Raw genomic sequence first — 21,981 nt, 5'->3', positions numbered from 1 at the left:
GAAATTTGTGATAAAAAAGCAGTCAGTGGAATGGGTTTGCACATTCGTGCCTCGCCAGTGTAGTTTCCAAAGTTTTCCAGTAAAATGACATAATTTACAGTGCATGCCACAGTAGAGCAGATATAGCGAAGTTATTGCGAAACGGTGAAATTCTTTTTCTGTAAAAGGCATTAGAATACAGATGCAATCAATACAGATATTGCACCAGAAAACAGCTAGACTGCAGTTACAGCTCCACTAGGTAGGTCTTCATGGCATTGTAGAAGGGGGTTTGTCCATGATGAAGGTACTTGCATTACTGTACATTAGTTTTGTATTTTATAGTACAAAATGTATATAGTGAAAACAAATGGTAGAATGATAAACAATCAAACTGTGACAGCAAGGGCTGTAACCCCGTACCCAATCAAACTGTGACAGCAAGGGCTGTAACCCCCCCCCCCAAACACTAGAACAAGGTAATATGCTAATACGGACAAATCATGGCAGAAGCATGTATTTCTCGTACCTCTTTAACAGCGAACGTCTGATTCTTCGATAGTAGAATGTGCAAGAATGTAAGGGAAAAGAAAGCTTGAGCAAATGTTCAGCTCCCTTATAAACGTGTCCTTGACATTGACCACGACTGCAACAGCAGCAGGATATATTTACACATTAACTACGTTGAGACTCACGCGTTCAGGTTGGTAGCTGTTTCCCCTCTGCTGGAGTTAGTGCAGTTGTACTATATTATTACTGTCACATGACTCCAGCTCAGATGCTAACTGCTCGAGCCAGGGAATGAAGGCTCGCGGTAGGCTCGCCTGACACTCAACGCCCATTGGCGGAATGTACTGAAGAGGTGTGATCTACAGGTTTGTCGTCATTAGACTTGTAAGCAGCAATCTGTTACTCGTACAGCAATGCTCCCCTCCTATGTTTTGAATGAGTCTCAGTTAGCTGCAGGAATGTTGATAAGCCTGGTTAAACGTGCTTCTCTTTCAGCTGTGAAATTCAGGCAAAACTCCGACAAAAGAGGCATGTGCTCAATGGCAGGTATGACGAAAACGTACTCATCGGAGTATATTGTTTAATATTAGGAGCGTGGGCTTTCGAATTGGCGTTACCAAAGAGTTGTGTGTAGTCTGAATAGCCGTAAGCAAGCAGAAAAGGTTATCACTGTCTGAAACACGCACATAGTCCTGAATTTACGCCAAGCTTTAATTATGCAATTTTTAGATTTCTGTGCGATTGTATTTCTGGTTCATAACTGTCAACCTTCAATCCGTAAAATGTGGAACAATGCCTCACATAATGTGGGAAACTTATTTGCAGCAAAATATACCTCAAATGTCTGCCATTATTGTCTGACTTTAAATACAAATTTATGAGAAGCAGGCCACAAATATGAGGCAAAAAGCTGGACATTCCGTGAAAATCTGAATAGCTGAGAGATATAACGGTAACACAAGAACTTTTATTGTAGCAATTTGCTTAGTTTCTTAGAGCAAAATTTAAAATTTGTCCCTATTGTGGGGGCTTTGAACCCCCATTATTTCTGTCTTTGTCCAGATTTTTTGTGCTAACAGGTTGACCGCTGTATTGTAACTAAACTTCAAATAGGAAGCTGATAAAATGGTTCAAATGTGTTACTTTATACTTAGAAAAAGTTCATTTGATGAATTAAGAACCAGAAGAAATCAGCGTCATGGAGGATCCACAGATGGTTCAAATACATTTATTAAAATCGCCAGGAAAAAGTAAAATCTAAAACCAATAACACTGAGCGCTTTTGTCTCCAAACGAGACCTCATCAGAATAAAGTTGTCCCAACACAGAGCCATTAAGTGCACCATAAAAATGAATCTCATTAGTAGTTCATAGGTGTGTACTAGGCTAATGACCCTGGAGCCTTTACAAGCCTAGCCCATAGGATTACTCTGACATCGTGCCACCCAATCTTATTTCCTAGTGCCTCTGTCGAGTAGAGCCACTGGAATGATCCATGAGGTGAATTTTTTATTTCCTATCCACTCATCAAGATTTCTCTTGAAGAGGGCCACTGACTTGCTCTGCTTGACATGTATGGGAAGTCTGTTCCATAACATGGGCAGTCTCTGGGTTATGAACCTGTTCCATCAGCATGTTCTGTTAATTGTGGTAATGAGGATGAGGTCTTTGGAACGTGTGATGCGGAGGGATTGGGATTTCTTTAGATGTAGCATTTCTGACAGAGTTGTGTCAGACATGGCTTTGTAAGTCAAGCAGAGATCGCCTCTAAGAAGGTGATATGAGATAGAAAATAGTTGAAGTTTTTTGAGTCTGCCCATAATACCCAGCCTTTGTAGGTCTTGAACCCATGACCCTGTACACTATAGTCACAGTAGCTAACCACTAAGCCATCACAGCAGATTAATTGAAACTAAATCTTTTTTAAAGGGCCAGAAAATAATACTGCACAATAACTGATATCTTATTTTAAAAAGCACAAGGAACCATGTTTTTTTAAACTTTAAAACAGTACACCAGAAATACCAACATAGTAATCCCACAGAAAAAACATGCAATTATAATTTATTGGCTTTCAGGTTTAGTACAGATGCGATAAAAATGCAGCCATTCAATCCTGGAGAAAAAGATGCCCCAAACCGAGTTGCCAATGCAATTCACAAACTTTTAAAAAGTTCTTCCAGTCACCCCTTCTGGGGTCTAATGTAATATTTTCTAATATACCAAATTGAAATTTGCTAAATCCATCAGTTTGTATAGATTGTCTGTATAAGGCAGTTTTCATTTTTGTTGGCGATATCATATGTATGTTCATAAATGCGTGTCTGAAGGGCACGCTCCATTTTGCCAACATAGAAAGTTGGACATGCAACACACATCGCAAGATAGACCACTGTAGGTGTAATACAGTTCCCATATTGAAAAGTGATCTTAGTTTTCATTATGTTTCCTAACACCACAGTGTGGTTGCCTGTGATGTAGGTGGATTGTTTGCAATATCCACATTTAGTAGTGCCTTTAGAAGTCTTGGAAGAAGCCATATGTTTATTCTCCATTAGTTTCTTGAAATTAGGGGCAGTTTTAGTAATAAATACTGGTTCTGGCTCCACTGAGTAAAATAAATCAGCATTGGTTTTAAAAATACACCAGTAGATTTCTTTTAATAATTTCCTTGATTTCATTAGAGAACTGGTTGTATTTAACTATTAAGGCCTTCTCATTTTTGTATTCATCAGGTCGTGATGTTGCTGTTAACCCAGTTCCTAGTAGGGGTTTATACCTTCTCCCCCATTCATTATAAACTTCCAATAGCAAGCTATCACAAGGGGACCGGGGTATCCCCTTTCTACAAACATTTCCTTTAACTTAAGTACCTCATCCAACACATCCTCCATTTGAGATGTCATGCTTGTTTCAGAAACCTAGAAACAATAATTGTAGTGCATACTTCTAAAAAGGGGAAAAAATCAGGCTAAATTATTGTCCCATAGCACCTTTTTCACCAGTTTCAAAGATTTTTCAAAAGTTGATAAATTATTGTGAGAATACAAATTTACTAGAGTTTCTACCATGGTTTCAGAAAGAGGCATTCAGTCTTTTTGTTTGAGATACTGTATTGTAGTCAAAGGATTTGTTGTGTCTGTGATATCGCAAACAAAAATTTAGTCTTTCTTACTGATTTGTCAAAGCTTTCATTTGTGTTTGTTACAAGAATATCGTTCTCTCTTTATCAAAGTTAAGTGTAAGGTGGAATTTTATAAGGTTGTGTGTGTCTTAATTAGCAGGTAGATTTTGCAGTACTACAATTGATGATCACTTTCCTAGTTATTTATTCCCAATGCACATGTCCCACAGAACATATAGCGGGATATTTCTTTTTAATATAGGCTGCAAGTTTATGAAGATGATATGGCACTGTTTTCTGTTAATAACAATAAGACGACACATGTCATTCACATATTATGAAGACTTCTGTGGTAGCTTAAACACAGTGGCTGACAGTTCCAAATAGGATCTGTTCAGCTGACTGTCTCCCAAACATTCTTAATTAGAAATCTTTATCCAGTGTCTCTTATTTCTTTTTTGTAACTGTACATCATTACTGTGATGAGATAGAAAACAAAACTTATGCAGAGAAAATAAAAGTAGGCCAAAGTGGAGTAGCAGAAAAGAAGGCAGATAAAAATGAAAAACAGAGGTATGTGGTAAGCATTCAGAGCAAAGAGCAAAAGGTTTACCAACTTAATGTGGTGAAGTGTACATAATACAGAGACGTGGGGGATGTAGCACATTTAGGTTAGTTTGGCTGGGTAGGGTAGGAGCAGAGCTTGGTAATGAGGTTCTTTTTAAGACTCTTGGATTTTTAAGATGCCTCAGTGTGAAAGGGATATTGTTCAGGAAGTTGGATGTGGTAGATGGGTACAGAGCATCACCACTGCAGGAAGGTTGCTGTTGATGAACATTTAATGTACTGATATAGTATGAAGTGGGCCTATTTCAGATACTGTGGACATTCCATCCACTAGAGTCCCTTAAGTGCATTCATTGGTGATCTCTGCTGGAGAATCCAGCAGCAAATATTGCAGTTTTGTTATAGTACTGCATCAGCCTCTGCAGCTGAGTTGGATGGAGATTGTTGAATTTAAAAGTCGCATAGGGTATGTAAGTAGTGGCTGTAGCTATACAACTGTGATCAGTTATGTAATGTTTGACTTTGTATAAGACTCCTAACTTTTACTGAATCTTTTATGACATTAGTAATCTCCAGACCAAATTTTATTTTGTTGTCACTGGCCAGTCTGAGCAGTTTTTCATACTGGAAGCTATATCCACTGTCATATTTTACGATGATAGCATGGTTAGCTTGGTTGAGTCAGGAGGTAAGGATGTATAGAGAAAGATTAGTTATTTGTTCATTCATTTATTTATCTATTATATTGTATTTATTTATTTATTTGATTGAGTATGAAGTCAGAGTTTTATAAGCAGTACTCTGCAGCAGTAAATGCATTATCGGTAAAGAACTGAAGGTAAGACGAGGAATGAGCTGAACAGATTAATATGGAAATGTAAGCATACAGAAACATTGCAGAGGGACCAGTGGAAATTTGCAGTTTGTTGATGAAAATATTAAATAGTAGGAGGGATTCAAGAATGGACCCTTGTGGGACACCAGTTTAGACAAGGTAGAAGGTAGAGAACATTTGTCATTTGACAGACTGTGTGTAATCCGTTAAGTATTTTAGCCAAAATATTGCCACCAAGTCCAGAGCAAATCCAGATACTATCACGAATAAATGTCAAATAGCAAAAAACTAATAAAAGAGTATCAGGAACACATGTAAGGCAGGAAAAGCTGATATAAATATTTAATACAATATACAGGAATAAGTGCTTTCACGGTAAATCCAACATCAGTGAAGTCTAGTGGGACTAACCCAGTCAACAAAGGATAAATAAATAAATAAAAAAGTCAATTAGAGAAAGTATGCATCAAAGAATTAAAAAGGTGAGGGATTGATATAGAAAATCACAGTTGTGGGAGGGGAGGATTTACTGAAATTCAGGTGTTGGTGATGTGTACAGTTAGCTGACAGAGGTATTGTGGAAGCACTTTCAGTGTGTCTGACTGATTAGGAAAGGTATTAGTTCTTTCTGTTAATTGCTGAATGAAGATATGGACTTCATGTTGTCTAGAATAGATTCTCATATTTCTGGAGCAAGTAGTGAGAAAATGTGTCTTTTTTTTTGGTGAAAGGAGTTTATAAGTGGCCTGTTGAGCTGGATTGAGATCTGACATTGTATGATAGGAGTCTGTCTAGGATCCTTAGTGATAAATAGAGAAATCTTTCTTCAAAAATAAGTTTTAATAAAAGAGAACCTAATAGAAGGATATTTCTTCGAGGTATGAGAAGCCATTTAGCTTTGTAAAGGGTAAAGCAGTAGTGTTCTCTCTGTTTTTACTGAAACAGAATTTACTGCATAATTTTTCAACAATGTAGTTCAAATGCATGCAAAGTTCAGTCAGAAAAGAAGAGCAGATACAATCTGTACTTCTTCTGAGAATAGACAACATATTTAAAAAAGTGGACCAAAGTTCCTCTTCAGCAGAGATTTCATGATATTTTCTTTGAACATTGCAAAGTCTATTGCTGTAACAGTTTGAGTCTTTAAAAAATATAATTAATGGGAAATTTCCAATACTTACATATGATGGCTGAAATGGTGGATTGCAGATAAAGTAACCCATTCCTTTCAATAAGGCCTGATATATGAAAAGTTATACTCATAACACAGAAACGACTGTCACTTAAAGCTAAAATAGGTGTTCTTAGTGCATAGGAAGCTGCCTCATGTGTTCTGGCCCGTAATGTCTGCACTGCTGGGCTGCAGAATAACGTGTAGGCAGTCAACATTAGTGCTGCAGCATCTCCAGCACCTGGCTTCCTTAGATGTTCTGTTATGCTCATGTAAAGCAGTGAGTTGCCAGAAGTGATTTTTTTTAAATGCATGAAGAACAAGGGATGTGTGAGACTCCATGTCTCAGTCATCTGAGCACATTTATCCCAGTCCTTCAGCATCACATGCACACCTAACATCCTTTCCCATTTTTATCTGCCAGGTTCAAATATCTTGGCATTATGGTTGTCCAAATATTTTTATAAGGTGGATAGATGGTAGTCCCTGACCTTGACCCACTGAGGATGCTGGCCTACTATTGACTCTAGTGAGGATGGGGTTTTACTTACTCTATTCCCCATGTGCAAGAGGTATAGGTATTGCCACCAAAATAAATTTTCATTGGTACATTGAACCTGACATTCAGCTAGTGTTAAAGGACTAGATCTGTCATTAGTATATATTCTACACCAGAATGAGAACCTGAAATCCAGTCCTGCCAGAAAGATACAAAGTTCCACATCCAGCATAATTCCAAATTCCAGATAAGTACCCAGATGCTTCTGATGCTTTCAGTAAGTTTTTCCGTACTCATTTCTTACCCACCAGGGTCCCATACTCTCCTACATTCCTTTATGGAAAGCATCCTACCCATTTTTAGATTGAGAGTGATTTCTGGGAATAACCAGTTTGATCTGGCCCTGGTTATGGGTAAGATGAAGTGAGCAAGTTTGGTGGCTTAAGCATATCTTGAAAGATCAGAGAACCCCAGTCTGCCATAGTGTTTGGATGCAATTAACTCCTTTCTGGCCAAAAAGGATATTTTCCATCCCATATAAAATGAATCAACTCCTGTTGTAATTTTTATGACAGCAAGAAAGTGCAGGTTATGGAGACATCTGTCCATGAATATGAATTTGTGGAGTAAGCACATGCATATGGCTGCAGTCTTTCCTAAAAGAGGTAGGTACAGTCTCCTCCAGACCCTTATTTTGCCACACATATAGGATCACAAAAGGCACAGATTTATATAAACTATTTCATTTATGGTATCTGCAGTTTTGATGCTGTGATAGACATGGGAATTTACAAACTGCACCCCATAAAGGACCAGTGCGTCTTGGATTTTCCAGCAAGCTGCATTGTGGGGAAATAATGCAGTCTTCTTCTAATTAATTGCGAGGACCAAAGATCTTTCAAAATCATGTAATAGATCTAGACACTCATTTATATTGTCCTGGGGGTTAAGTAACCACAAAATGCAATAATCTACAAACCACATGTTAGTTAAAGCACCCTCCCCAAGAAGTTTGATGCCCAGATGACTGTATTTTTCCCTTATTTCAATAGTCAGTGATTTTACTGTCAAAATTAATTAGTATGTGGACAGGAGGCAGCCCTGTCCATCTCCCCAGGAAATGTTGAAGGGCACTGAACATGCATTATTAGTGACAACTTGTGCTAATAGTTGGATGTATAAAAGCTTAAGCCAAATGAGAAAATCCCCTTAATACCAAACTGCCTCAGCTCTGACCAAATAAAGCTCCACTACACTGTGCCAAAGGCTTTGTTAAAATCTAAGAACAATTCAGCTGCTGGGTTCAGGTTTAACCTTCATAATTGTTGCATATTGATGAAGGTTCTCATCAAGCCAGGTATACCCTCTCTGTATGGTATGAAAGCTTGTTGTGTTTCCACCATCAGTATATGTATCACTTTCCCCAATCTAGCTGCCCGTACCTTGGCTTATACTTTAATTTAGATGTGCATCAAAAAAATGAGAATATAGTTTCAAGGGTCAAAAGGTGTCTTTCCTCTCCTTTAAAGAAAGTTACAGTGATCACCACTATAGACTGGGTCAATAGGATGCCTACAGTCTCACTAGTCCCAAATAATTTTAACAGAGTAGGGACCAAATCATTCTGTAGCTTCTTGTATAGCTCTGCAGTTAGTCGGTCTGGCCCTACAGCTCTCACAAATTCCAGGAGCATTATAGCTTGTTGTATTACACCCTCTACAAAGAAGAATTAGTTTCCATTGGTTTTGACAGATGGATTGTAGGTCAGGGATTGTTATCAAGAAGCAGACTAACACAGTTGTGGCTAGGGGAAACTGTATTTCTGGAATAGCTGCTGAAAAAATTCCTTCTTGGTATTGTTGATTTCCTGAGCAGAGTGCACTAAGATCCCTGGGCATTTCTAAGATTTGTGATGGCCTGAGTTTGCTTTTGGAACAGTCCAAATACACGCACAGTGGACAAGTGCACGATTCAACTATTAATCCAGAAAAACCAAAAACGAACCAGCACTGGAAGAAAAAGGCTGAATACTTTAATTAAGCAACATCAATCTTGAAAAGTACCAACAACTTGCAAACCGGTTTCAGCTATAATTTTAGCCTTCATCAGTGCATCAAAAAACAAAACAAATGGTGCATCTTGGTTCCTGCTTATATAGCCAAAAGTTTTAAAGTTATACATACATGCAGTTCAACTTAGTAATATAAAGATTGTTTTGTAAATGTACAAAAACGTCATTAATAAATGTAAAACTAGATTGGCATGAAAAATTACACATTTTCATTTAAACCTGGCTTAAATAGAGCCCCCAACCTGGTAATCCATGCAAACTCCATATTATTCAGTTTCTCATGCCATCCAGTTTTGAGAGTTCTGTGCATGTTGATTTTATCAATAATAGTAAATTTGAATTGGGCAGTTTTGTGGATGGTAGTGTGTTTATACAAAACATTAGACATTTTGCAAGTTCTAATAGCACTAAGATGTTCACTTATACGAAACCTGAGGAGTCTAGATGTTTGACCAACGTAAAATGAAAAACATGTGCATGTGGCCAAATAGATAACCCAATCAGTGCTGCAGTTACCAAAAATGTTTATCTGGTATATCTTAGCAGTATTCCTGCTAGTGAATTCCATAGTTTTATTAATATGTCTGCATACACTGCAATGGCCACAAGGAAAACAGCCCCTTAATGGGTCACCAGATAATGTAGTCTGAATGGTTATTGGAGGATTGTGCCTTTTATAATTTGTTAAATAAGAATTAATTGTTCTTCCTCTATGGTATGAAAAGAGACATCTTTCAGATAATATTTAATTGAGATGTTCATGGGCCCTCAAAATCTCCCAATGGTTATCAACTATCTGTCTGAATAGGGATGTATTGCTGCCAAAGGTAGTTATAATTCTAATGGGTTGATCTGTGTTGGATGCAATGACTGGATTTTTGTATTGCAAAAGTTCAGACCTGGATATACCTCTCACATGATTCCTAGTTTGGATGATACGAGATTTGTTATATCCCCTATTTATGAACCTATCCGCCAATTCTGTTTTACGCTTCATACGCAAAAATTGTGATTTGGGGATGTTGTTGATGATGTGGTGGGGATGATGGCTGGCAGCATGTAAAAGTGTATTATACTGGGGAAATTTTCTGTAAACACGGGTGGCCAAAGTATGGTCATTCTGTCTAGAAACAGCGACATCCAAAAACACTATTTTGTGATATTCAATGGTTAAAGTAAACCAAATTCCCGATGTGTTATTGTTTAAATATGACACAAATTCCTCTGCCATATTCAAATCACCCCGGCACACCATCCAACAATCATCCAGGTATCTTCTCCAAATGTCTAATTCTGGCATGTAAATACTGTTATGGGAATCATATATATATTGTTCTTCAAAGAAACCCATAAATAGATCAGCATATATTGGAGCAAAGGATGCTCCCATAGCTGTACCTCTCACTTGCTAGTAGGCCTGCCCTTCAAAATAGAAAATATTCTTTGTCAATGCACATTCTGTCAATTGGATCAAGAAGTTGTTAAATCCAGGGGTGTCTAACTTGGATCTATCCAACCAAAATGTTACAGCCCATAATCCAGCATCATGTGGGATGCTGGTATAAAGAGAAGCAACATCCAATGTACACAACCACCAATCCTCATCGAATTGTGTGTCATTGACAATTTTGAGGAATTCCGTTGTGTCTTGTAGCCTAGATCTGACCAGGGAGAGTAACGGTTTAAGATAGAATGTAAGAAAGGCAGATAAAGGTTCAGTAAGTGATCCATTGCCTGATACAATAGGTCTACTAGGAGGATTTGTAGAATGTTTATGAATCTTTGGGAGGAGATATAAATATTGAGCTCTCGGGTCAGACACCTTCAACTGTTTGCATATGTGATTATCAATAATGCCCTCCTCAGTAGCTAAGTCCAGTAACGAGTCAATGTGTGTCTTAAAGTTAGGTGTAGGATCCACCACAAGTTGGATATAAAACCTAGCATCAGGAAGTTGTCTATGTGCTTCTGCTTGATACATGGACCAATCCATAACCACAATACCTCCCCCCTTATCAGCTGGCACAATGACAATATTATGATTTGTACTCAAATCATTTAGAGCTTGTCATTCCTCAAAAGTTAGATTTTGTCTTATGGGTTGATAGCCCAAGGAAAAATGTAAGTCCTTGGTAACACATTCCTTGAATATTGCTACGTGCTTATCCATGGGTGGTTGAAAGTTAGATTTACCAAATTTGAAAACAGTAGATCTTTGGGTTTCAACAGAATCTGAAAAAAATATTTTTAAATTGATCAACCTGCAAAAATCATTGAGTTCATTCACTAATATATGTTCTGGAACAAAAGCAGTCGGCACAAAGTTAAGACCCTTATTCAGCAGTTTATTGTGAGCCTCAGATAATTCAAAAGAAGAGATGTTATGCACATTATTTATTGTTTCACAATTTTCTGTAACAACATTGCAAGACTTTGGGCCCTTCCTTCTATGTTTTCTGCCACCTCTGTGTCTCCTAGATCTAAAGGGTCAACAAATTGTTTCCTTTTGGCAGCTGGGGACTCCTGATTGGAAGGGCAATCATAATCTGTAGCAGAGGATGCTTCATCCTCAGATGTGCCACTAACTGTTTGTGTATTCTTTCTTAGTATGGACCTTGGCCTTTTCTTTCTATTGTTGGTTTTACAACCAAAATCAGTAAATCTTACATTTTTCTGGGTGACAAAAGGTTTACCCTTTTCATAATCCGCCATGTTATTGAATTACACAAGAATTGTTTGGAGGCCCAAGTTTATGAGTCTGAAAATTTTTATAATACCCATTTAACCAATTTGGCCAAGGATTTGGCCTCATTGGAAGAGCAGTTGATCAAAAATAAAGCATACAAATTTAACCGTGACATGGCAGATTATGAAAAGGGTAAACCTTTTGTCACCCAGAAAAAATGTAAGATTTACTGATTTTGGTTCTAAAACCAACAATAGAAAGAAAAGGCCAATGTCCATACTAAGAAAGAATACACAAACAGTTAGTGGCACATCTGAGGATGAAGCATCCTCTGCTACAGATTATGATTGCCCTTCCAATCAGGAGTCCCATGAACATATATTAGTGAATGAACTCAATGATTTTTGCAGGCTGATCAGTTTAAAAATATTTTTTTCAGATTCTGTTGAAACTCAAAGATCTACTGTTTTCAAATTTGGTAAATCTAACTTTCAACCCCCCATGGAAAAGCGCGTAGCAATATTCAAAGAATGTGTTACCAAGGACTTACATTTTTCCTTGGGCTATCAACCCATAAGACAAAATCTAACTTTTGAGGAACGACAAGCTCTAAATGATTTGAGTACAAATCATAATATTGTTATTGTGCCAGCTGATAAGGGGGGAGGTATTGTGGTTATGGATTGGTCCATGTATCAAGCAGAAGCACATAGACAACTTTCTGATGCTAGGTTTTATATCCAACTTGTGGTGGATCCTACACTTAACTTTAAGACACGCATTGACTTGTTACTGGACTTAGCTACTGAGGAGGGCATTATTGATAACCACATATGCAAACAGTTGAAGGTGTCTGACCCGAGAGCTCAATATTTATATCTCCTCCCAAAGATTCATAAACATTCTACAAATCCTCCTGGTAGACCTATTTTATCAGGCAATGGATCACTTACTGAACCTTTATCTGCCTTTCTTACATTCTATCTTAAACCGTTACTCTCCCTGGTCAGATCTAGGCTACAAGATACAACAGAATTCCTCAAAATTGTCAATGACACACAATTGGATGAGGATTGGTGGTTGTGTATATTGGATGTTGCTTCTCTTTATACCAGCATCCCACATGATGCTGGATTATCGGCTGTAGCATTTTGGTTAGATAGATCCAAGTTATACACCCCTGGATTTAACAACTTCTTGATCCAATTGACAGAATGTGTATTGACAAAGAATATTTTCTATTTTGAAGGGCAGGCCTACTGGCAAGTGAGAGGTACAGCTATGGGAGCATCCTTTGCTCCCATATATGCTGATCTATTTATGGGTTTCTTTGAAGAACAATATATATATGATTCCCATAACAATATCTACATGCCAGAATTAGACATTTGGAGAAGATACCTGGATGATTGTTGGATGGAGTGGCGGGGTGATTTGAATATGGCAGAGGAATTTGTGTCATATTTAAACAATAACACATGGGGAATTCGGTTTACTTTAACCATTAGATATTACAAAATAATGTTTTTGGAAGTCGCTGTTTCTAGACAGAATGACCATACTTTGGCCACCTGCGTTTACAGAAAATTTCCCCAGTATAATACACTTTTACATGCTGCCAGCCATCATCCCCGCCACATCATCAACAACATCCCCAAATCACAATTTTTGCGTATGAAGCATATTTGTTTACCTACAGACTCCCATTCTATATGTGAAACAGAATTGGCGGATAGGTTCATAAATAGGGGATATAACAAATCTCGTATCATCCAAACTAGGAATCATGTGAGAGGTATATCCAGGTCTGAACTTTTACAATACAAAAATTCAGTCATTGAATCCAACACAGATCAACCCATTAGATTTGTAACTACCTTTGGCAGCAATACATCCCTATTCAGACAGATAATTGACAACCACTGGGAGATTTTGAGGGCCCATGAACATCTCAATGAAATATTATCTGAAAGATGTCTCTTTTCATACCGTAGAGGAAGAACAATTAATTCTTATTTAACACATTATAAAAGGCACAATCCTCCAATAACCATTCAGACTACATTATTTGGTGACCCATTAAGGGTCTGTTTTCCTTGTGGCCATTGCAGTGCATGCAGACATATTTATAAAACTATGGAATTCACTAGCAGGAATACTGCTAAGATATACCAGATAAACATTTTTGGTAACTGCAGCACTGACTGTGTTATCTATTTGGCCACATGCACATGTTTTTCATTTTACGTTGGTCAAACATCTAGACCCCTCAGGTTTCGTATAAGTGAACATCTTAGTGCTATTAGAACTTGCAAAATGTCTAATGCTTTGTATAAACACACTACCATCCACAAAACTGCCCAATTCAAATTTACTATTATTGATAAAATCAACATGCACAGAACTCTCAAAACTGGATGGCATGAGAAACTGAATAATATGGAGTTTGTATGGATTACCAGGTTGGGGGCTGTATTTAAACCAGGTTTAAATGAAAATGTGTAATTTTTCATGCCAATCTAGTTTTACATTTATTAAAGAAATTTTTGTACATTTACAAAACAATCTTTATATTACTAAGTTCAACTGCATGTATGTATAGCTTTAAAACTTTTGGCTATATAAGCAGGAACTAAGATGCACCATTTGTTTTGTTTTTTGATGCACTGATGAAGGCTAAAATTATAGCCAAAACCGGTTTGCAAGTTGTTGGTACTTGTTGGTACTTTTCAAGATTTACGTTGCTTAATTAAAGTATTCAGCCTTTTTCTTCCAGTGCTGGTTCGTTTTTGGTTTTTCTGAGTTTGCTTTTGCTCATGTAGCCTATAGGCTAGGAGTTTGGGAATCTCAAATGCTTCACCGAATAAAATAGTTTAATCCTCGCCCAACATTGGTGTTGCAAAGCATACTTGAAGTTCATAGGTTCATAGGTATTTACTAGGCTAACGACCACAAGGGCCTTTTTAAGCCTAGCCATGCATCCCAAATCTCTGACGAGTTCTGATACCCTTGATAAGTGTTAGCATGCGCCTGGGAGATGAACCATTTACAGGTTACCTGTTTGCATCAGAGACATAGGTGCCAAACCAGGGAGGAATTTCCGGTTTCCCATCCGATTGTCTAAGTTGCACTTGAATTGGATTAGGGAGGAACTCTGCTTCACATGGATGGAAAACCTGTTCCATAGATGGGGTAGTCTCTGGGATACATACCTATCTCTCCAGCAGGTCTTATTTATATCACAGGCAAGTTTTAAGTCTTTAGAACAGGTAATTCTGGTACTGTTTGTTTTGTAAATATGCAGAAGGTCCATCAGAGTGGGGTCTGACAATACCCTGTATGCCAGGCATAGATCTCCCCTTAAAAGCCTGTAGGAAACAGAATTCAGGGATAGGGCCTTGAGGTGGTCTGCAAAGGACATAATACTTATGCCCTGTATTCTTTTAGTGAGGAACTTTTGTGGACATTCCAGTTGTTGTGTACCTACCAAAGGGAGCACTGTACTCAATGATAGGTCTGATGAATGCTAAATACAGTGGAACAATGACTTTCTTGGACTTAGATACCTATGTTTATAAGTTGTGCAATATAGAATGATTTCCTCACCAGTGCAGACAGATGATGATCAAAGGCTAGATTACTATCTATGTGTGTCCCTAAGTCCCTGACTACTGGGCCAACTCTAACGGATGTGTTGTCAATATGATAGTTATCAGGGATGGATGACTTCCCAAAGGTTACTATTATGCATTTCTTGGCATTTAGTTTTAGGCCATGACTCTGACACCAGCTGTTTGTCTGTTTCATCTCCTCCTGGAAACATTTGTGTCTGCGTGAAATTTATTCACAGCTCCTAATTTGCAATCATCTGCAAATTTAGTCAGCCAGAGGCTACTGACATTGGCCTTGACTTCTGAGAAGTAAATGCCAAAAAGGAGCGGTCCAAGGAATGATCACTGAGGGACTCCACTTGTGACTGGCCTCTTTGTACAGGTGGATTCCCCAATTCTAACTTCCTGGATCCTGTCTGTGAGCCAGTTGGCTATCCAGTGGGTAACATACAGGTATGTACCTAACATTTTGAGTTTGTCAACAATGCCTGAGTGGGGTATTGTGTCAAATGCATTGGCCAGGTCAAGGTAGGCAGTGTGAATGACATTGCCCTTATCCATTGCTTTGTTGACCTTCTCAAAGAAGTCCACCAGGTTGAGTAGGCATGATCTGCCCTTTAAGAAACCAAACTGGGTTGGGTCCAGTGTCTGGAGGTTTGCTATATCTGTATTGATCATCTCCGTGATAATTCTTTCCATGGCTTTACATATAAGACTAGTGAGACTTATGGTTATGTAGTTTCCAGGGTCTGTAGATGGCCCACCTTTGTGCAGAGGGATGACTGTTGCCTTTCTCCATTCATGAGGCACAAAGCCTGTTTGGAGGCTACAGTTAAATAGTAATTCTAGAGACCCTGATAGGTCATGTTTCATGCTAGTTAGAAGGCATCCTGGGATATGGTCTGGGCCCATTGATGCAGTGTTCTTGGTCTTAGAGAGAGCATTAAGGACCTGTTTCCTAGTGATAGTAGGGGGAGTTGTATTTGATGATATTTCCTGAAGGAAGGTTGAGGGGGAGAGAGGAGTAAAGTTGGAGCTGAATTTATCAGCCAGGAGGTTTGCTATATCTTCTGGCTCAGTATACGTGGCTCCATTTACAATGAATTCTGCACACAATTGCGTATTGCCTTTGAGGTTGTGGACATAGCTAAAAAATGCTTTGTGATTGTCCTTGGCCTAGGAGGCCAAACTTACCTCAAATTTAGCTTTGGTAGACTTTATGTGTCCTCTAAGTTGTTTGGTTAGTTTAATTAGAGTGTTTTTATCCTGCTGGGTGCTGCGCCTCCTAATTTTTGCCATGATTTTCTTCCTCCTGTTATACATCTGATTGATTTTGTGACTCCACCAGGGTGGCTTGTTTTTAGTTAGTTCTGTACTTCTTTCTGTTGGGTGCAGCTGCCTCTATACAGCTATTAACATGCTTGTACAGGGTTTCTGTAAAGAGTTCTGCATAGGCAGAAGTGTTCTCAGGGTTTATAGGGGCTTGAAATTTTACCAGGTTCTCACTTAATAGCAGGAGGTTAGCCTTAGAATAGTTCCAGAATAGGGTCTATATTATATCATTTAATGCTTAAAAAAGCGAACGCTGATTGATCAACCTAATTTAAGCGAAAGCTTACAATCTCGAACTGTCAGATCAGCGATTTTTTTTTCCAGGGAAAAAAATCGCTGATCCAAAACACATACACACAACACAAGCACACCAAACAAACAGAAATCCACACACATACACCTAAAATCTGATACCTAACCCTACACTAAACTATGCACACACCACTAACTACCCACTTACCTTAACCCAAACCCTAACCCTAAGGTCCGTCACTATCGCACACTCACCTCACCTGCTCCCTAACCCTAACTCACTTAAATCCGCTCTAACCCATATGTCCACTCAATCGCACACACACCTAACCCGAGCCCTAACCCTAACTCACCTAAATCACCCTAACACTCACATCCACATAATCGCACACTTACCTGAATCCGACCGGTAACGTTCCACCATAACACTGAAAATACCGAAGCAACAGAAACGGACAACCAAATTCTTTCCCTAGGAAAAAAATTTGAGTTTCTGCTGCTTCGATATTTTGCAGTTTCGCGAAAATAAGTTCGATCAATCAGCGTTCGCTTTTTTAAGCATTTGAGGATATAATATAGACCCCCAGAATATTCCCAGTTTAGCTGGGGGTCCAGAATTTATTTTTACTTCAAAGGAGACCATTTTGTGGTCTGACCTTACCAGGGAAGGCATTAAAGTAGGGGATGTGCAGCACTCTCCCGTATAGTGAAGAACAGATCCAGTATGGTTGCACCCTTGGTTGGTGTATTGACTATCTGGTCCAGAGATGTTTTTGGTCTTTCTTTTTAATTACCATGTCTCTAGGTTATATACCTTATCCTTACAGTATTAATCTTTGTATCTCTTCATAGCTGCAACTAACTGTGTTTGGTAAGCAGAAAGTGAATTATAGATGTCTCCCTCTGTTTGTACTTAAATATTTAGCATAGGCTATTAAATTCCTCTTGAATTAAGGACTATCATGCCAGATATATGTGTTCACCAGAAGTACACTTGCTTATTAAAACTGGCTTGCCCATTCTTTCAAATTTGTTGAAGTGTGGCTGTTAGTAAAATAGAAGTTAGTCTGTATTTGGCATGAAGTCTGAGGTCAGCAGAGTTCACAAAACTCGTATGTAATATGCTATGGCCAGAAAAATACATTAGGGCAGATTTCTATCTGTGAGACACCTTCCATTAAATGATGACTTATCAATAGCATACATAACTTGCTGTCTGAATCTATCTGTGAAGCATTATAGGTAAATGCCCTTTCTTTCAGATGTTTTGTTCTTCTTCTTCTTCTTTTGGCTTTTCCCGGTTAGAGGTCGCCACAGCAGAACTCCGGTCCACTAATGATTGGCAGTAAATTTTTACGGTGCTGAGGTGCCAGCTTGACGCCCAACCTTCATGAAGGCACGCTCAACACATGTCTTTCGAACTCCACTCAACCACAAGGAGGACATGCAGACTCCACACAGAAGGCGCTCCAGCCAAGAATTGAACGGGAGAAACTCTTGCTGTGAGGCGACAATGCTACTGCTGCACCACTGTGGCTTCTTTTCATTCAGATGTTTTATTCTCCATAAATCTACCAAATTAATTACTTCATCCAAGACAAAACTATGTCTCTACATTTGGATAATCTAGGTCAGGTATTAGCTATTTTGCTCATCCTAATGTCTAATACAGCATTAAAGTTATCACCCATAATATCCCCCATTTCACATCATGCATTACACAATGATGTGAAGGAGCTCAGATCTTCCTGATTAGACCTATAGAAGTTAACCAGTAATAGACAACCTAATGCAGATCGGACTTTGAATAAAGCCCATCTGTCTGTCTTGTTGTTTAGCCTTCAATTTACCTCAACCCAACTTCTGGCTAAATGATGTTGGAACATCTTTTGAAGGTGCTTTGTTGTAGGCACCAATGTACCACCCTTTCCAGTGCCTGAGATATGTTTTTGCATTGGGGACATTCAGTTTGGTTGCTTGCAAACATGCAGGTCTTACACTGTATGTGCTGATATCCTTCTTTTTAACTTCAGTATTTAGGCGCTTCACATTCCAAGATAGTGACTCTATCTGAGATACTAATTTTCCAACTATATATTAAGGCCACTCCAAGTGAAATGGGGCAGAAAGCACAGAGGTTTCTAGAAGCACACATTCCACTCCTATCCCCCCATAGTGTTTAGGTTTTGCACACTAATATGATAATGGTGGGATGGTGCTTCAGATCATTTAGTCAGGCAAACATTTCTCGCCGGCAGTATTTTATTCGATGTACTTCAGAGGGTAGAATGATCTTGCACCTCCATGTTTATTAGTGCTGACATTCTAAATGATGTGCCAGTGCAGCATCTCTAAGGACCACACCAACTGCCATGATAGCTGACATCTACTTTGAGTGGTGGTTAGATGATTCAAGCCTCTTCTCTCTACGCTGCCCACAACTGGTTTTATAGTTTTATATATATATATATATATATATATATATATATATGTATAGGTCTAGGACTGTTCACTGAAAGCACATTTCACTGACACACATTTGACTGTGGACAATTCACTGAAAGCTCAATTCACTGAAAACACAGTTCACTGAAACACATTTCCCTGAAAGTTATATATGGCCTTTTCCCCACTGTAGTGCGACCCTGGAATTAGTATATATATAGTAAAAGGGGGTGTGGGGGGGTGTAGCACCCCACCTATTTTAAATATTTTGAACTATATACAAGGATACTTGCAATTCCAATAAATTACTCTTTTCTGAACTTAATGTATATCCAAACTATGTGAGGGGCTACTAACTCCAGGGTCAGACTACAGTGGGGAAAATGCCATATATACCTTTCAGTGAAATGTGTTTCAGTGCATTGTGTTTTCAGTGAATTGAGCTTTCAGTGATTTGTGCACAGTCATTTGACTTTCAGTGAAATGTGCTTTCAGTGAGTAGTCCTACACCCATATATCTAGATATGTATATATATATATATATATATATATATATATATATATATATATATATATAGATATAGACATATATATATATATATATATATATATATATATATATATATATATATATATATATACATATATATATAGATATAGATAGATATATGCAGTGTCACTGCAGGAAACTGCATTTAATTAATAAATATGTGGTAACAGTACTCTACTTAAATATTTAGCATCTCACATCCAACATATAAACCAAATAAATACATTAAGCTTGCAGCAAAAGCCCTAACCGTCTCTGTCTGTATTCTCATCATTGTGCTGATGATGCCACTTATGCTGTGCTGATGATGCCATAAGAAGGCAGAAACATGCATATCCACAGCTAGTGGGGGTTGGCTTTATTGGCCTGAAATTGTCCATAAATAGACTTAAAAGAAAAAGTCATGGGCATTCAGAATTGCCATTTAGCTGAAACACCTGACATCATCAAGGGGTAATTTGCATATATCCCATATTGCCTTTAAGACAAGAGGTTTACGGTATCACACAGTAAAAGTCTAGCCTTGCAAGATTTTTCTTTTTGTTTTTTAACCGATTGGTTCTTCTGTGTGACCTTTTTACTTATTGTTTTAGGTTATTTGAATAAAAGGAAATTATTCAGATTTGTTGCTGGTTGGATTTTGGAGAAGTGATGTTGATGGATTGATGAAATGTGATTTAAAAGAGTGTATTAGTTTATTATCAGGTTCATTTGATATATGGTTGGCTTGTGAAGGTTTTCCTAGTTTTAGAAGGCTGTTGATTGTTGTCCAGTAGTTTTCTGGATTACTTGGATGCTTATTTTGCAGGTTAAAGTAGTAACTTTTTCTGCTGTGGTTAACTAAAGTGTTGACTTTGTTATGAAGTATTCTGTACAAATGGTAGTTTGTAGGTGTGCTGCCAACATCTCTAGGCCTTATCTCATTTTTTTTTTTGCATGTATTGCTGTATAGTATAGGTGGGCATGGGGCTGGGATGGACTTGACATGCTTCCTGCTTGGTGGAACCTGTGTATTCAGGATGTTAAGAAAGGTATGAAATATTTTGGTCACCTTGTCTAAGGAGACATATTTATGCAGATGCCAGATAAATTTCTGCACAATCATTAAGAATGTTTCAGGAGTGAAGTTGATAAGGTTTCTCACAAAGTTGTAGGTGTGAGAGACAGGATGCTTTGTGAGGTGTAATGGCCTATGTGGTGAGGTGTTCATTAATTATATTAAAGAATGTGCCCTTTTTTAGGGTTGGAGGTAAGACTCCAGTCTAAGAATGAAGTAGTATTTGTGGTCTTGTTAAATCTGTTTATGTAATGAATGTGTTGTCTAATTTATAGAGTTACTGAGTGTACAGCAGCCCATTTATCAGCGTTAGCCCTGTTTACTGGAAGGTCACCAAGTATGCCCTTTTTTTCAGAGATATTTTGGAAGAACCATGAAAGAATTCATTAAGGCATACTTATCTCATTTTTTGCAAAGATGTGTAGAGCTATCATACAAACTGATTTGTTTTTCTTTAGGTTCATATGTTCACAGGTAAGTACTGGGCTAGCTGTGCTTGTGGGCCATTTTAAGCCTAGCCAATTTCCCTTTTTGTTCTTGAAATAACGTATTCCATTTGGTAATAGACTGGCCTTACCCCCACTATGGTCAATAATTATAAATTACCCCTAATGAGAATAACTGGGATTATAACATAGATAATGTGAGAGGGCACATCCATGGGATAAAGCATTTAGGAGTTGCCTCTATCCATTAGTAGTACAGGGGGAAGGCCAGGGTAAATTTTCTGTTTCACATACATTAGATCGAAGTTGTACTTAAAAACTGACAGGGATGAACTTTGTTTTATGTGAATGGCGAATCTGTTCCTTAGAAAGAATATCCTATGTGAGATACACCTGTTCCTCCAAACCATTCTGTTGATGTTGCAGAAGAGGTTTAGATCCCTAGATTGAGTATTTTTGATGCCATGTGACTTGCTGATATGCAGTAAATCCATTAGTAATGGGTGAGAGGATGCCTTATATGCCAGAAACACAGCACTTCTTAGCAGTCTGTAAGATACTGAGTATAGGGAAGGGCTCTGAGTCACCGCATGTAGGATGTGTTGTGTAGGAATTGTATTCTTTTAGTTAGGCATCCCTGTGTGTGTTCCATTTGTTGCACATTTCTGGACAGATATATGCTGAAGGGAGCATTATGTTCAATGATTGGCCTAGTGAGGGATGAGTAAAGGGGGACAAATACATTCCTAGATCTAGATACAATCCCTCTGTTTATAAGCTGTGTAACATAGAAGGACTTTCTTACAATAACACTATCCACATATGTTCCCAAATCCCAATCAACTG

The 21,981-nt window shown here is 38.2% G+C and overlaps 1 protein-coding gene across 1 annotated transcript in view; it reads right to left on the bottom strand.

Moving 5' to 3' along the window:
- KLF15 (Kruppel like factor 15) overlaps positions 1–688 on the bottom strand; it is a 61,732-nt gene extending 61,044 nt beyond the window's left edge. The window contains exon 1 of the mRNA XM_044078593.1: positions 509–688. The gene's annotated coding sequence lies outside the window, so the exon portion shown is untranslated. The remainder of the gene's footprint in view (positions 1–508) is intronic.
- Positions 689–21,981: the final 21,293 nt, after the last annotated feature.

The sequence above is a fragment of the Protopterus annectens genome, chromosome 7.part1, assembly GCF_019279795.1.
Source record: "Protopterus annectens isolate FY-2018-M chromosome 7.part1, PAN1.0, whole genome shotgun sequence".
NCBI classification, from domain to species: Eukaryota; Metazoa; Chordata; order Ceratodontiformes; family Protopteridae; genus Protopterus; species Protopterus annectens.
Note: the sequence above shows the minus strand (reverse complement) of the source record. Positions and strands in the feature narration are given on the sequence as shown.